Source organism: Macrobrachium rosenbergii, chromosome 35 (genome assembly GCF_040412425.1).
Source record: "Macrobrachium rosenbergii isolate ZJJX-2024 chromosome 35, ASM4041242v1, whole genome shotgun sequence".
NCBI lineage: Eukaryota > Metazoa > Arthropoda > Malacostraca > Decapoda > Palaemonidae > Macrobrachium > Macrobrachium rosenbergii.
The window spans coordinates 6,831,975-6,848,819 of NC_089775.1; the positions used below are offsets into that span (position 1 = coordinate 6,831,975).

Here is a 16,845-nt window from a genome sequence, read left to right on the forward strand (position 1 = left end):
TTTGACAAATTGGAATTTTACAACGGGCTCATTAAAATCATGCATAAAATAAACAGTAGTTAACTGCATAACCACCTTGGTTGAAGTTCAACGTCTTGTGCATTTCCAGCCTTTGCCTTAAAGTAATTGTTCCTTATTGATTTGGAGTTTTATAGTTAAAAAAATACAATTTACTTTTTCAAAATTGTTATATTTGTTAAGTTTTCATGTAACTCTCTCTCTCTCTCTCTTCTCTCTCTCTCTCTTATCTCTCTATTTTTCTCTTCTTTGTTTTTTTCCAATTTGTTTCCTATTCTGGGTTTTATTAAAAGTGTGTTGACTCTGCCCTTTTAAGGGTTTTCATCCAAAGGTTGAATGGAAAAGGAAAAGAGAAAAACAGTATTAGAAAAACAGAATTTATTAAAATGTCTTCTTTCATTTTATTGACCAAATGTTTTTTGAAAATGTTGCTCTTTGTAAGGTCCAGCAACACTAAACCCATGCAACAGACTTCTTCTTGTGCACAACACTTTTTAAGCATGTCCTATTATATATAAGGGGTATACAGTTAGGTCAATTCAGACTGTTTCATTTGTCCTTGGTCCTGTTTGGTGGGAAAAAGGCACAGTTAAAAGGTTTAAGTGAGACCTGTAGTCTATGAAACATCAATTATTTTACTTATGTATATACAGTTGTATGTTTCAGTCTTGTGGACTCACTTATTACTGAGGAAAATATTAATGCCTGCATACTAATATAAGCCTGATACACTTCCTGTATATTTATAACGATCAGCTTCTCTTTCTTGCAGGTACTTTGTTGTGCAAAATGTGGACTTGGTCAGAATAATCTTGAAGTTGAAGTACTTGAAACGCAAGAGGTTGAAATCCAACTCTTAAGACAAACTCAATTGGGAGCTTGTTAGGACTTTATGTCCATTTTATTTTTCTGTAAGTTTTTCAAAGATTATTTGTATGCCAAAATTTGTTTCGTTCATGTATGGTTTAAAGTTTAAAATGTTTGTTCCGACACAATATACAAACCCTCAGTCCTTTACATTAGGAATACTTTCAGGCGTAGGCTGGAAACAGCCGTTAAACTCTTGAGCAAGGTGGTTAGGCAGTAACTACCGCCAGGTAGGCAGGGATACCCGCCTGCCCGGATGTAAACATTCTAGTTTGCTTTCGGCCGTCATGCGTTGCTGACTGTCGTTAAGCTCTTATTATCCCGATGGGATCTTTCTTTTTTTTTATTTATATATACGTGTGTTTGATATTTATTAATACAAACCCACGATTTGTGATAACCTTGCATAAGCCGTCGTTCCCTGCCTGTGTCTTGGGTTTGACGGCCAAGGGCATAACTGGAGTAGCGTAACCAAGTGGTAATGCTTCTCTCCAGCAGCCCTTTACGTAAATACTGAAGGCGCCCCTGTACTTTCGGAGATATAGTTTGGGACGCAATATCTTCACTCCCCTACATCCATCGGGACGTAAGAGTTAGTTCCCTTCTTGGGCTTCCGCCCTCCGTGTATAAGGGGCATCACTAATTTCTTCCTACTTATGCTGAGTGTTGCTCGCCGCCTGCGCTTAGAGATTTGCGGGCCGAGTGGGAGGTTGCGGGCGTCGTCGATAAGTTCCGCTTCCACGGCGCCCTTGGTGGCCTCCCCTCCGTCCTTTTTTCTCTTCCCGTAGGTTCTTCCTTCTCCCCTTTAGTAGATCTCTCTCCTTCGCCCTCTTCGCTCGCTCGTCGGGCGAAGACCAGGGGGGGGGGCGATCGAGCGACCTCGTCTAGAGTACCTCCTCCCGCTGCGTAGGGCTGTTCCCCTTGTAGCGGGAGGAGCCTCCCTCTACTAATCATCTTTGTTTTTCTTTCAGGTTGACAGTGAGCATCGCAGACACAGCAGTAGTTGGCTGGATATATCAAGAATATCTTGCATGAAGCAGTCCCGACATTCATTCAGTGTTGCTTCGGGATCGACCACAATACCTGATTAGATGACATATTTCCACGTCGGGATCGCTCTGACTCTGTTCCCGCCGATGTAGATCGATCGCTGTCATTGCTGGTTTTCATGTATGCTGTTGCAATGCTTCCTGCGTATCTGTGGTCCATCTGCTCCTGCTGTTCCCTGTTATGCTCTTGTCAACTCGACGACAGTCTCTGGGCTGCTCTCCTGGTCTCCTGCCGCAGCCGCCCTGATCGCTCCTGTCGCTGCTGGTGACTTTCAAATGACATTCTGTCCGTTGCAGTAGCTCCTGCCTTCCGAACCGCTAACGTAGCTCCTGCATCGGATGTCCTGATCGTGCCCGCTTCTTCTCCTAGTGATCGTGCCCGGGGCCACTTCCGTTGTGTTCCTGCCAGCTGCCCTGGAGGTTACGATGTCTGCCATCCTGTAGAAGATGTTGGCGTGAAGGGAAGGAAGTCGCCTTGTGGAAGTGACGTTCCTGGCCGTTGCATAGCTCCTGCTCTCCGAACCTTTGCCGTAGCTCCTGCATCGGCTGTCCTGATCATTCCTGCCGCTTCTGGCGGTGTCGTCATTCCAGGCCCTTTCCGTGCGTTCCTGCCAGCTGCCCCAGAGGTTACGATGTCCGCCATCCTGTAGAAGATGTCGGCGTGAAGATGTAGGAAGTGGTCCTGTTGAGGTGATGTTCCTGGCCGTTGCAGTAGCTCCTGCCTTCCGAATTGCTGCCGTAGCTCCTGCATCGGCTGTCCTGATCATGCTTCTCCTGGTGGTGGTGTCCTGGCTGCGTCCGTTGTGTTCCTGCCGGACTACCCTGGAGGTTACGATGTTTTGTGTCCACCATCCTGTAGAAGATGTCGGAGTGGAGGTGAAGGAAGCCGTCCTGTGGAAGTAGCCGCCGTCTTCTTCATCTTATCTTCGATTTCGTCTTCTGCTGCGTCTTCCCTTCCTCTCCCGAGGTCCAAGGGGTCCCGAGAATCGGACAGACCTCCATCGGCCGAAGGAAAGGAATGCTGCTTCTTCCCCTTGATGCCCTTGGACGTCTAGGGACTGCCTCCTTCCGAGGAGGCAGTGGGTCTCTCGTTGGCTCTTCCCGACCTTCGGGTTAGGAAACCGATTGGCATAGCCGTGGGTTTTGTGTTTCGGAAGCTGCGGGCGCGCAGACCTCAGTTTGCGATCCCGTTCCCGAGTCTTAGAGGTTCCGCCTCTAAGATGGGGGCTGCTTCGGGCGCTCGTTCACGAGCCGCTTCGAGTGCTCGAGATTCTATGGAATATCGAGTATCCCGATCTGGTCTGGAGAGATTTTCCTGGGCCCAGTTCGGGAGCAGTGCGAGAGAAAGGGCCGAGGCACCCAGGTGTCTTGGTTCCTCTTCCTGCCAGCACCGCAAGCGCTCCCCGAGTGTTTGCCAGTGCTCGGTCGGGTTCCCAGCCTGGTGTCTCGATCCTGTCGGTTCGAACACCAGAAGAAGCAGGGAAGAGATTCACTTTGGGAGTCCTGCGGGACTTCTAAGGGACTGACTCTCTTCCGGGAGACAAGTTTCTCTCGTTGACCGATTTGCATTCTCCTGTGGGATCTTGCGTTTCGGGGGCCGCGAGAGCGCGGCCTCTCGAGGCCACGCCCTCGTTGCCAGTCTTGGAAGTCTGCATCTAAGACTGGTTCTGTGCTTGGCTCTTTCGATCTATTAGGAAACAAAGCAGCCACTCCCGATTTTTGGAAGTCTCGTGGGTAGCTCGAATTCTATGAATCACGAGCGCTCTCCTTACGAGAGGCACAGGACGAGAGAAAGTGCCGAGACACCCAGGTGTCTGGTTGCCGGGACACCCAGGTGTCTGGGTGCCGAGACGCCAGGTGTCTCGATCTGCCCGCCAGCTGCTTCTGGTTGCCGGGTTGCTCAGCCGGGCTTCATTCTTGTGTCTCGAACTTTAGGGTTCTGGCATGCAAGATAGCAGACACAGAATTCCCCTTTGAACCTTCTTCTCGAGGGGCCTCGGCCTCGAAGGAGTTTAGAGTGTCTAGGAAACTTCAGCGGCCTGCCCAGTTATGATTGTGTTCACAGCAAGATGGTCCCCCTATGAACCTGCCCCTGGTTACGATTGTGTTGTTCACAGCAGACGAGTCTGGCCTGCCCAGTTATGAGTCTGGCTCGGCCCTGGCTTGCCAGACTGGCTCGGCTCGACTCGACTGGCTTGCCAGACTGGCTCAGCTTGACTCGGCTTGCCAGACTGGCTCGGCTCGCCCTGCCTGCCTCCCAGTCCGCCGCATACCAACCAGCTGGATCGCGTTCGCGTGATCGGCTCGGCCCTACTCGGTTTTTTCCGATTCGGGTTCTCGGCTATGTTCGAGTGAACTTTTTGCTCTTCCCAGGAAAGCGCTTTGCCACGGCACAAGTGCTCTTCTTTCCCCGTGTGGCAGTAATCTCCTTCGGTTGATTATCGCTCACGGTCCGCCTCTCCTGCTTATCATACTGGCAGGACAGGTAGGGATACTCTTTTCTCCTCACCTGTTCTCTTCTCCTCTCGGTTGTTCCGAGAGGCGCGAGACGGACAGAGAGAGCTCCGACGAAATTTTCTTTTGGAGTTTGGCTGCCTGGCGTGCTTTGGGTATCGGTCCCCGATTCTCTCGTATTATAACCAGGTAGCTGAGGAGGGTTTCATGGGATCTGTCAAGGTCTCCCTCCAAGGGGAGAGGTACAGGAGTTTCACGCATCGGAAACAGCGAGGGTCTTCCTCTTCAAGTTACGATCGCCCCCGTGTTCTCGGGGAACTTCGCGCTGATTCGTCGGCGCGAGGATCCCCGGGACAGGACCGCGGCTCCCCCAATGAATAACCTTCATCACTTGCAACCCTTGCAGTTTCCGAGGGGCCGAGAGTGTCAGGGACCGCCGCGGTCCTGGCTTCCGAGAGCGTTCTCGACCTGATGAATTCTTTTCTTCGAAGGAGTTAATTCAGGTCGAGACACCAAGCTTCCACCCCTGCCTCGACAGAATATGAATTCTTCTTGCCTCGGAGGGTCTTGCCGACTGCAGTTTTTTGGGCAATTCTGGTGCTAAGAAGAAGGACTTTGTCCCAATTCGGATCTCCGGTTTCGTAAGTCCCGAGTTGGCTCGACCCTTGGGAACGAACCTTTACTTGGTTCTGCCTTTCTCTTTCAGAGATTTGCCAGATACCCTGGTAATCAAGGTTCCCACCAGGGCACTGACTTGTCCTTTGGACAATGGCCAAGAACTTTGGGTCTTAGTCATCTCAACTCGACCTTGAGTTCAAGCCAGCCCCCCTCAACTCCTTAGCTAAGAAGTCCTAGGCTTCAGAAGAAGATTGCAACTGCTGATGCCTGGACAAAATGATACTTATCGAGTCTCTGGAACTGGCAGCGACATTGCCGAGACCTGGGAATGGATTCCTTCAGGAGAAGTATCTATTTCCCTTAGGTCTCGGCAATTCTTTCCATCGAACTTTCATCCCACCACCTCTCCCGTGCTCCCGATTCGGGAAATGCCAGCCGGCTAGAGCTAATTGCCTCGGTACCCTGTCATCTTGCAGAAGCTTCCCCATGGTGGAAAATGGAAGTCTGCTTCCTTTTCCCCGTTCTTTCCTCTTTGATGTATGAGGAAAGAGTTAGGCTAATGCTTGATTGAAGGAACCTTCGAATATGCTTGCATATTCCCCTCACATCTTGTGTCTACTTACAGATTCACAGATTGAGGAATAGGCGCACACTGGTAAGACCTTGTCTTGAATTTGTGTGACCGAGACGATTAGTACCTTCTCATCACCGTCCTGGGCTCAGGGCAGCCTTTTGGCCGTCCGAGAATTCAGGATGGGTTTTGTGGCACTCACTGGTTTCGTTGAACAACAAAACCACAGTAGTGGCATTTGTCGACAAACAGGAGGCAATCGTTTTTTCCCCCTGTTTCATCTCGACATTTGAAGGTACTCGAGTGTTGTTCTATTGCACACTCGACAGCTCAATTAACCAGATGCATTCCTGGTGGGGATGTATTGGTAGGCAAGCCTGGCCTCGGGTTTGAGTGATCGGGACGGAACATGCTGCTCACTCTTTCTTCACGAAGATTCATGCAGAGACTGCTGGACTGAGAAATCCCTACCGTCCTTCTGTTGCCTCCCTGCACACAAGTCAGTAGTGTTTTCTCACTCCCTCATACCAGACCAGGGGCCGCTCTGTTGAGGCATGCTGTCTTTTGGTGAAAACTCGATATCGACGTTTTTTCTCTCCGTATTTGTCCGTTTCGCTAGGGGTTCACAAACATTGCTCACCCCGAGTTACAGACAAATACTTGAAGACTTCGCCTTCATCCGACCTGATTGCCGAGGCATCGAGAAGAATTCCGCTTGACCCATCCTCCTGTGCAGCTACACAAGAAGCGGTTCTTGAGGCAGTACATCCCTGTGTGTTCAGGACTGGGAGACTTTCCAGCTTTCCTTGGAAGCACAGGCTTTCTCGCCACTGTCCCAGGGACTGGATCCGTCTTCGCTGGTGGTGTCGTTGTCGGAACTTCTTCTCGGGTCAGAGTCGCTCGTCAAGTCTGGACTTCCTCGTCTTCTCCGCCGAGGGCTGCTTCTCTCCCTTTCATTTGTGAAGAACGTAGGCCCTTGCGACCTAGTCTTCTATCTGAAGTAGCCTTCGTCTCTCTCAGTCAGTCGAGAGTTAGCTACGGACGAGAAGCTTCTTCAGTCATGCTGTCCCAGGGAACTGTTTCCTGGGTGGCATGCGACTCTCGTTTAGGGTTCCTGTCCGTGCTCTGCACTCGCCCTACGAGAGTCGTCGGATAGAGATATGCCCTCTTAGGTCCATCTCTCATCTTACCCTGGCCTTGGCGTAGAAGATGGAAGAACAGGGATGGGGATCATACCTCGACTCCTTCTCGGATGTCGTAGGTGGACTCCGAATCCATTGGCATCGACTGTCGGGTTCGAGTCCTTCTTGTTCCCCTCCTCCTTGGACTTTGTATCGATGATCCAGATCATTCGTTACTTTGTCCTATTGGGAGCTGTGGTACTTTCCGAAAGGTTCGACATTCCTAACCTGGATGTCGTCAACGTTTTCGCTAGTACTGTCTCTCCCAAGGAAGAAGTGTCTAAGGACACATCTTCCTCCTGACTTCGTGAAGCGATCAAGGAGGTACTTGGCAGCTGACGACGACGATACCGGTACCTTTCACCCGAGAGCTCACAAAGTCGATGGCTTGGTCCATCCCTCGCATTCCGGAAGAATATGTCGGTACCACAGGTGCTGAAGGCGGGTGTGTGGTCCCAACAGACTACCTTCACCTCCTTCTACCTCTGGGATGTTGCACACAAGTCCTTGGACACTTTTTCCTTGGGTCCTGTGGTGGCTGCTCAACAAGTTGTGTAGCTTATCCAGCTCCTTCAACGGGACAGGTTGCATCTCGCCTATGTTGTACGGGTTCTGATGGGGAGAATGAATGTTGAGTGACTGGCCTCTCTTCTTTCTCCCCATCCTGGCTCTCTTCCCACGGGCAGGGAGCGGACATGCCGTTACAAGCTGGACCGGGCGATCGAGGCAGATAAGCACATAACGGGAGCTCCCGTTCTATTTTTTTCAGGTTAATAGAAGCAACCCCACTCCTTCCTCTTGTAAGGGGAGGAAGGAGACCATGACTACGAGACAAACCCAATGCTTGTATTTGCCTTATTGTCATCCGACGTTAAATTCTTCCAGCCTACTTTGCATGAACTGACGTTTCCTCTTTCATGCAAAGGGACCCAGAAGTCTGACAACTGATCCTGCAGTTTCTTACAACCCGATCTTTTGTCAGAGGCAGTTTTCCCTTCCTCGCTCTCACGACCAGGAAGGGAAGACAAGGTGTGTGAACTCCAGTCAGTTCAGAGAGACTTTATCAGATTCCTCCCTCCAATCAGTGAGTCTCCTAATGTAAAGGACCGAGGGTTTGTATATTGTGTCGGAACAAATAACAATTTTTAAAAGTAAATTGTATTTTTCCTAACTATACAAACCTGAGGTCCTTTACACTTTATGCCCACCTCATGCCACCCCTCAATCTGTACCTGGGCCGAAAGGCAAACTGGAATGTTTACATCCGGGCAGGCGGGTATCCCCGCCTACCTGGAGGTAGTTACTGCCTAACCACCTTGTTCAAGAGTTTAACGGCCGTTTCCAGCCTACGCCTGAAAGTAATCCCTAATGTAAAGGACCTCGGGTTTGTATAGTTAGGAAAAATACAATTTACTTTTTAAAAATTGTTATTTTGTAATACTAAAAATGAGAGAGAGAGAGAGATAACTTGTGTAATAAAGTAACTGTACTGTTTTGTATTGTATATATGCAGGAAATTTATAAAGGGCAAGTTTTCCATTCTGATTTTACACCTAAAAACACAAAAACTTAAAAATTAAACACACTTTCTAGCAGGGTATCATCTTTGGAAAATGCAGTAACTTTTTATTATATCTTGTAAAAGTACACCAACTGAACGTGCTGTAATTACATGCACATACAGATTGTTTTTTATGCAGCATTTTCTGAGGTGAACAGAGTCCAGAGTAATTTTCAAAGAATGACACTTATACAACTCTTAGTTACATCTCTGATATTACATTAACGAACTCATTTTATCAAATGAGCGCGACTGAACAACCTCATCTCAAGGTTTCTGTGTAAAGTCCTTGTTGACAAAGACTTTGCAAATGGACATAATACTTGTATGGTATTTATGTACAGAAATATAGATATAAATTTTCCATATCGATTTTACAGTTAAAAGCATGAAAACTTATAAATGTTTCAAACATTAAACAAGCATTTTCTGCAGGGTATCGTCTTTTGAAAAGTGCAGTAACTTTGCAAATGGGTATCACATCTTGTAAAAGTACACTAAGTGAATGTGCTGAAATTACCTTTGCATCATATTTATGCATGTACAAAAATAAAAATAATACATTTTCTTTCCCAGATTTTACATATGAAAGCATGAAATGCATTTTTATAGTAGATTTTACACATGAAAACATGAAATGCATTTTTCATAGAATTTTTGCATGAAGCAGTAAAACATGAAATGCATTTTCAGTTTGCAGATTTTACACATAAAAGCATGAAATGCATTTTTCATACACATTTACACATAAAAGAATGAAATGCATTTTTCATCAGATTTTACACAAAAACGCATGAAAACTTTGTAAATTACTTCAAAAAATTCACCCACTTCTGCATGGTTTCTGCAATGAATTTCGTGTGTCTGTGAAAAAATCTGCTCCTGCTCATTAGTTTTGCTCTTTTGAACCCCAGTGAAAAGTTTGTGTGTGTGTCCAAATTTGAAAACTGATCAAAATGTGTGCTGGTGATCAATGACATACTGTAGTTAGGAAAAATACAATTTACTTTAAAAATTGTTATTTTACTTTAAAAAATTGTGATTTTGTTCCGACACGATATACAAACCGTCAGTCCTTTACATTAGGAATTACTTTCAGGCGTAGGCTGGAAACGGCCGTTAAACTCTTGAGCAAGGTGGTTAGGCAGTAACTACCGCCAGGTAGGCGGGGATACCCGCCTGCCGAGATGTAAACATTCCATTGTTCCGAAACGATATACAAACCCTCTGTCCTTTATATTAGGAATTACTTTCAGGCGTAGGCTAGAAACAGACGTTGAACTTTCGAACAAGGTGGTTAGGCAGTTAACTACTGTCCGGGAGGTGGGAGTACCGCCTGCCTGGATGTAAACATTCCATTGTTCCGACACAATATACAAACCCTCGGTCCTTTACATTAGGGATTACTTTCAGGCGTAGGCTGGAAACGGCCGTTGAACTTCAAACAAGGTGGTTAGGCAGTTGACTACTGTCCGGGAGGCGGGAGTACCGCCTGCCCGGATGTAAACATTCCATTTTGCTTTCGGCCATTGTAGAATGCGGACGTTGTTTCTTCGCTGTCTTCCTGACTGCCCTCTTTTCTACTGTTTTGGTGGAAAAATTCTTGTTTTTCTTTTTTCAATCGTGAATGTGGATAAATCTTCTAAGCCTCCTATCCCCAGCATGTGTGTCCTGGGGTAGGAGGCAAGAAATGTAACTCATTTAGATCTAGCATCGGACGGACCCACACACTCTCTGCCCATCTTGCAGGGGGCGTGTGTGTTTCTTGTGCGCTCTCTTATAGTGAGTGTTACTCTTGGTTCCCCGAGCAATGGAGGAAGTTCGAGGGGAGGGGACGCTACCGTCGTAAGCCTGCCAAGGAATCATCTGAGGGTAATACGCCCCTGACAACTCCGGTGGTGGCTAATATGTCGGGTTTGTTTCTCCCTCCCTTACTAGGCACTTCCCCTGCTTGCTCCCTCTCCCCCGGTGAGGACTCCCCTCCTCCTTCTCATTCATTCGTTTCATCGGGTGTGGAAGGGTGTGGGGAGAGTTGTTTGATCAGGACATCCTCTCATGGTTCTCTTCTCTTTCTGGAGGGAAATTTTTTCCTCCAGAGCAAGTGGAGGCTTCCCAGCCTAACACGATTTTTGCTTCAGATTTTGGGTTGGATAGCCTGGCGGCAGACTTATCATTGACCTGGCTACACCTGGGCCTACCTGGCGTTCCGTCACTGGAGGGTTTGGTGTCACATCTGTCTCAATCCAGTGACAACTCACATGGCAGCAGCTTCACCACCCCACTGTCTCGGTCACCACGTCCTTTTGCCAAGCTCCCGTGTCAGTGGCTTCACCTCTCTGGATATCCAGGTTTCGCTGCCCCTTGCCATACACCACGCAGTACTGGTGCCTCCTGGGTTCATGGCTCCGTTCTCACGACTGGGCCCCTCCTTCATGGTGAATTCTACTCTGCCTTACATGACTGTCCCTGCCCCTGTTGCTGACCCTGGCCCAATCATGACAGTGGTTCCGGCTCCTCGCTTCTCTGTCCAGCCGGCACACCGTCTGTTTCTCTCCCCATACCTTCGACCCTGGCACGGCCCAGCCTGGCTGCCCACACACCACCTGTGCCTGCATTCCCGGCCCCACCTCCTTATGTTCCTGGCTGCCACACGGTTGCTCCCGCCCAGGTAATTGCTGGCCCAAGCATCTGCAGTTCTCTGCCCGGGATGCCCTGCTGCTGCAGCCCCCTGGCTCTGCTCCCTGATTTGCTCTGAGTCTGACTGCAATATTGCCTGCTGCTGGGTTTGGGGACTTGAAGGCGATCCTCCTGAAGATGATGAAGGAGAAGAAGAAGAGAGGAGGTCTAGAAAGGTGTCGCCATCTTCATCTTCATCTTTGTCATCGTCTGTCTGCTGCTGCCTCTTCTTCTTCCTCCTTCCGAGGCTTCGCCCAAAAAGAAGAAGTCTCCTTCCCCCCCAAGAAGTCTCGTACCGAGACTTCCAAGGGACTGCCTCCATCCACAGGGAAGGCAGTGGGATCTCTTGTCAGGTCTTCCCGATCCACGGATCAGGGAACCACTGCCCTGGCCTCTGGGTCAGTCGCATCAGGAGCCAAGGGCGTGCAGACCAAGGTCTGCACTCCCCTGCTGTGCCTAAGAAACCTGCTTCTCTAGGCCAGTGAGTCCACGTCGGACACTCGTACGCGAGTTGCTCCGATTACCCAGGTCTCCAAGGAGACCCAGGTACCCCAGGCTGATACAGGAGACTTATCGCCGTACAGACCCAGGCGTGGGGCGAGAGAAAGAGTCCGGGCATGCAGGTGCCCCGGCTTTTCCTGCTGGCACTTCTGTGAGTGCCAAGTCAGGTTCCAGGGATAGTGCTTCGGCCCCTCAGGGCTGAACGCCAGGAGAGGCGGAGAAGAGGTCCCCTGTTCAGTCTTCCCGAGAGGCTACGGCCTCGAAGAAGACTGGGGCGTGTCTAGAGGACAGCGCAAGCTCGCGCCAGCCAGACGTGCTCGACTCCTCCCAGTCCTCAGCCACATCTGCGCGGCCAGCCTGGCTCTGGGTAAGCAAGCACGCGGCTCGCTCCTCGGGAGACTGCTTCGCCTAGGCGAAAGCACTCTCCTCGACCTGGGCTGCCGTCACCACCGCGGGTTGGTGACTGCTCCCAGCCCACTGCCCCTGTTGGTTCTGCCAGCAAGGCCAGTGGGGGCACCCAATCCTCCTCGCCTGTCTCCTCCGCCTCTTCAGTTCGTTCCAAGGGGCACGAGTCGGACAGGAAGAATTCTGGCGAGTTTTCTCCTTAGAGTTCTACCTTGTGGGTGTACGAACCTGGCTTGGTCCTTGGCCCGACCAGGTCTTACGCCTGCATGGTGCAGGAAGGATCACGGGGGTCTGCCGAGGTTCTCCCTCCTGCAGGGAGAGTAGATCGGGAGGACCACACTCTGGAAGGACTCGAGGTCCTCTGCCCCAGGATGCGGACACATCCCGAGATACAGAGGACTTTTGCAGAGGTTATTGGTTATTTTGCAGAGGTGATTCGTCAGATTCACAGCACAGTGACCTCGGGAAGGGACCACGGCCTCAACTGTGGATCATTCCTCGCGCCTCGAATCCTTTTGGGGACTCAAGAAGGAACCCAAGGCTTCGGTAGGGCTGCCGTGGTCCATGCTTGCCGAAGGGGTCCTCGCCAGGTGAATAGTCTTGTGTCTGGGCGAGACAGTTCACTTAGGTCAAGCTGCTTGGATAAGCTTCTTACCCCCCCCCTCCTCGGCCTCGCCAGAAGTACTTCTACACTCCAGCTATAGGGGCATTGCCAACTAAACAGGTTGACCCAACCTGACACGTCTGGATCCGGTCTCTGACGTTGCAGCAGCTTGACTTTGTAGAGCATCTCCCTCTCCCAGCAAGAAGCTGCAACCCTGGAAGCCACCACCATGGCAACCTTCCAATCAGTCTCCTGGCTCGATCTGTGGTCCTTCACAGTATCGAAGATAGCTGCCTCCTCAGGCGCTATCGTACCTGGGGAGGACTCCCACTTTGGGAGACTGTGCCAGTCTGGGGGTAGGGCTATCTCCTACTTCGCCCACCAGACTGCAAACCTGTGGGCAAACCTGGTTCTGAAGCGAGAGAGATGCTGTTCCCTCTCGCTCACCAGGTCCATAGGTCCCGAAGTCAGCAATATCCCCTGCTGAATGGACCGTTGCTGGGTTCCTCCTCTCTTCCCCAGAGAGTTGGTGGATGCTGCGGTGGACAAACGCCAAGTGCCGAAGAATATTTCAGGCCGATGACAGTGACCGGCTTGTCCACCAGGCAGTGGCCAAGACCTCCAGGTCTTCGTCATCCCACTGCAGCCAGGCCTCTCCAGGCTGGCACTTCCTCAGCCCCTAAGAAGTCCCAGTCTTCAAGGGGTCCCATGGAAACACCCAGCCTTCTTCTTCCTGGAAGAAGGGGGGTTTCTTCCTTCCCTTTCAGCCCACTTTCCAATCCGGTAAAGGGGGCAAAGGGAAGAAGAAGAAGGGGAAACGCTAGGGATATGTCCCCCCCAACAGCTGCCGAAGGTGGGGGGGGTGCCTGTCGAGCCATTGGGCAACATGGCAGCAACACGGAGCCGAGACCTGGATAGTGGATGTCCTCCGGGAGGGATATCTACTACCCTTCGAGCCTCGGCCTCCCCTCACCTACACTCCAGTCCATCTCCACACGTATGTCCAAGGATCTCCGAAGGACACCGCACTGCAGCAAGAAGTGCAAGCCATGCTGAGCAAGGGTGCTGTAGAAGTCGTGTCGGACCAGTCCCCAGGCTTTTACAGCCGTGTCTTTTTGTAGAGAAAAGCCTTCAGGGGATGGAGACCAGTCATAGACCTCTCTCCCTGAACCGTTTTGTTCGCCAGACTTGGTTCACGATGGAAACAGCACAACTGAGTGCTTGGCTTCCATCAGGGAGAACGACTTCATGCTCACGGTGGACTTGAAGGATGCGTATTTCCAAATACCCATTCATCCGTCCTCTCGCAAGTACCTCCGCTTTGTCCTCGGGAGACGGTCTTCCAATTCAGGGCACTTTGTTTCGGGCTCTCGAAGACCCCAGGTGTTCACGAGAGTCTCTCTCTCAGTGTCAGCTTGGGCCCACTCTGTTGGATACGTCTACAGTACTGAGGTATCACAACAACTGGTTAGTCCTGGCGAGCTCTCATCCAGTTGCTGCAGGACAGGGATCGGCTCCTTGAGTTTTGCCGAGATCTAGGGATCGTGGTAAATCTCCTTGAGAAGTCAGATCTCCCCAAGCAGAGGATAAAGTACCTGGGCATGCTGATAGACTGGTGGCAGCGAAAGTCTTTCCCTCGGACTCTCTGGCAGCACAGTGTTCCTGTCACGACCAGGAGCAGCCAGCCCTGTTAATGGCAAGCAGTGTCACCTGTCACCTGTGAAGCTTGCCTTCAGGGCGTTTTCACCTGCAGGAGAGACTAACAAGTATTGGTCCCAGTCCCAAGACCCCAGTCCTTCCTCATCCCTCTTTCCAGGAGGTGAGAAAGGACCTTCACCTGGTGGTTGGACAACAGGAACCTCTTGATAGGAGTATCCTTGCATACTCCTCTGGACATGCTTCTGTTTTCGGATGCATCAACCGAGGATGGGGCGCCACCTGGAGGAGTTGCTGACTTGGGGGAGTGTGGCATCGAGACGACAAGCACCTTCACATCAACATCCTGGAACTGAAGGCAGCCTTCCTGGCCCTCCAAGAGTTCCAGGATCGAGTGATGGTACACTCCGTGGTACTAATGAGCAACAATACCATGGTAGTGGCATATGTCAACAAGCAGGGGGGCCTAGTGTCCCTTCCGCTTCACCAGTTGACAGTACAGGTGCACGAGTGGGTTGTGGCTCACTCGGTAGAGCTGTCTGCCAGGTACATTCCAGGCAAGAGGAATGTCGTGGCAGACAAGCTCAGCCACAAGAATCAAGTGATAGGGACCGAATGGTCCCTCCACTCGGAGGTAGTGGAAAGGCTGTTCGACCTGTGGGGTAGTCCAGCCATCAATCTGCTCGCCACCCGGCACAACAGAAAACTCCAGGTCTTCTGCTCTGTCGTAGGTCCATCCCATGGGCCACTGGGAGGACACGCCCAGCACCCGTGGGACAACCTCTCGAAGATGGAAGAACCTTTTCTCTCCATTCTGTCTGATTCGCCGAGTGATCAGCCGAAAGTGATGATCACTCTGAATCTTTGGAATGACTTCTGGTGGCACCCAAATGGCCCCAGGCCTCTTGGTATCCGGACCTGCTAGCTCTCCTCTCCGAGGCACCGAGAGATCCCCCTTGCCCAACCTTCTGGTCAACCTCACGAAAGCGGTTCCACCTGGCAGTGCATTCCTGTGTCTTCACGGCTGGAGGTTATCCACCATCTCTTTGCGAGCGAGAAGCTTTTCGCGTCTTGCAGCAACAGAGATGGCAGGATACCTCCTGACGATCCTCTGCAGCGAGTATACCAGGGAAAGTGGTCCGTCTTATGGGTGGTGTTGTGGACGGGTACCTCTTTCTTCGAGAGCTACTGTTCAGCAGTTCGCTGACTTCCTCGTCCATCCTTCTCCGAAAGAAGCTATGTCCATTTTCAGCTGGTGCTGAAGGCTACTGTGTGGTCCCAACAGACTACCTTCACCTTCCTGCTTCTGAAAGGATGAGACATCTCTTCCTCCTTCGAGATTTCCCTGGACTGATGAGAAGCTTTGGGTGCTGTGGTGGCTGCTCAACAAGTTGTGTAGCTTATCCAGCTCCCTAACAAGACAGGTTGCATCTTGCCTAAGATGTTGGTTGGCTGTGATTGGGAGAATGAATGTTGAGTGACTGGCCTCTTTTCTTTCTCCCCATCCTGGCTCTCTTCCCACGGGGCAGGAGCGCGGACATGCCGTTACAAACTGGATCTGGCGAGTCGATGCAGATAAGCACCCAATGGGAGCTCCTGTTCTAATTTCCGTTCAGGTTTATAGAATCAAGGAGACCTTGCAAAGGAGGAAGGAACCATGACTAGACAAACCCAATGCTTGTATTTGCCTTAATGTCATCAACTCCATGTTCTTCCTAGCCTACTTTGTATGAACTGACAAAATTCCTCTTTCATACAAAGGGACCCAGAAGTCTGACAATTGATCCCGCATTTCTCACAACCTGATCATTTTGTCAGAGGCAGTTTTCCATTCTTCACTCTATCGACCAGGAAGGGAAGACAGGATGTGGTGAACTCCAGTCAGTTCATAGAGACTCTCTCAGATTCCTCCCTCCAACCAGTGAGTCTTCCTAATGTAAAGGACCGAGGGTTTGTATACTGTGTCGGAACATATCACAATTTTTAAAAGTAAATTTTATTTTTCCTAACTACTGTATACAAACTCGAGGTCCTTTACATTACATTTCATGCCCACCTCATGCCACCCCTCAATCTGATAGCTGGGCCGAAAGGCAAATTGGAATGTTTACATCCAGGTAGGTGGTACTCCCGCCTCCCAGACAGTAGTTAACTGCCCAACCACCTTGTTCGAAAGTTCAACGGCCGTTTCCAGCCTACGCTGAAAGTAATTCCTAATGTAAAGGACCTTGTGTTTGTATGGTTAGGAAAAATACAATTTACTTTTAAAAATTGTGATATTTGTGGTAAAGGCAGAAGCTGCTGGTTGAATGTCAACCAACTTTGGCCTAAATAAAATTGATTCCAAAAAGAATTCAAGGATGCTGTTTTATTTCTTTTGAAACAAATTGTGTCCTTATGATCATTGCATTGTGATATTTGTTTTCCCAGAGGATGATTATTTTAGAGTTGAAATGAGCACACACTGTAAAAAATTAAATTATTTTGAATTTCCAGTTGGGTGCTTGTTATGAATGTTGCTATTTCAGAACATGTTTTTTCTCAGATTTTTATTTTATTTCAGGGTATTTTTAAAACAGATCCAAATTGCAAGAGAATCCCAAGTAGGGTTTGAGTATTGTAAATGGAACATCCTGTTGAAAATGTCATTAATCAAAGAAGAGATGCAGAATTTGGAGGAGGAT

General features: G+C 49.8%; 1 long non-coding RNA gene across 1 annotated transcript in view; it reads left to right on the plus strand.

Annotated features, from left to right (window-relative positions):
* The window catches only part of LOC136856447 (uncharacterized), a 279,926-nt gene that overhangs the window by 191,256 nt on the left and 71,825 nt on the right, over positions 1-16,845 (plus strand). The window lies entirely within an intron of this gene.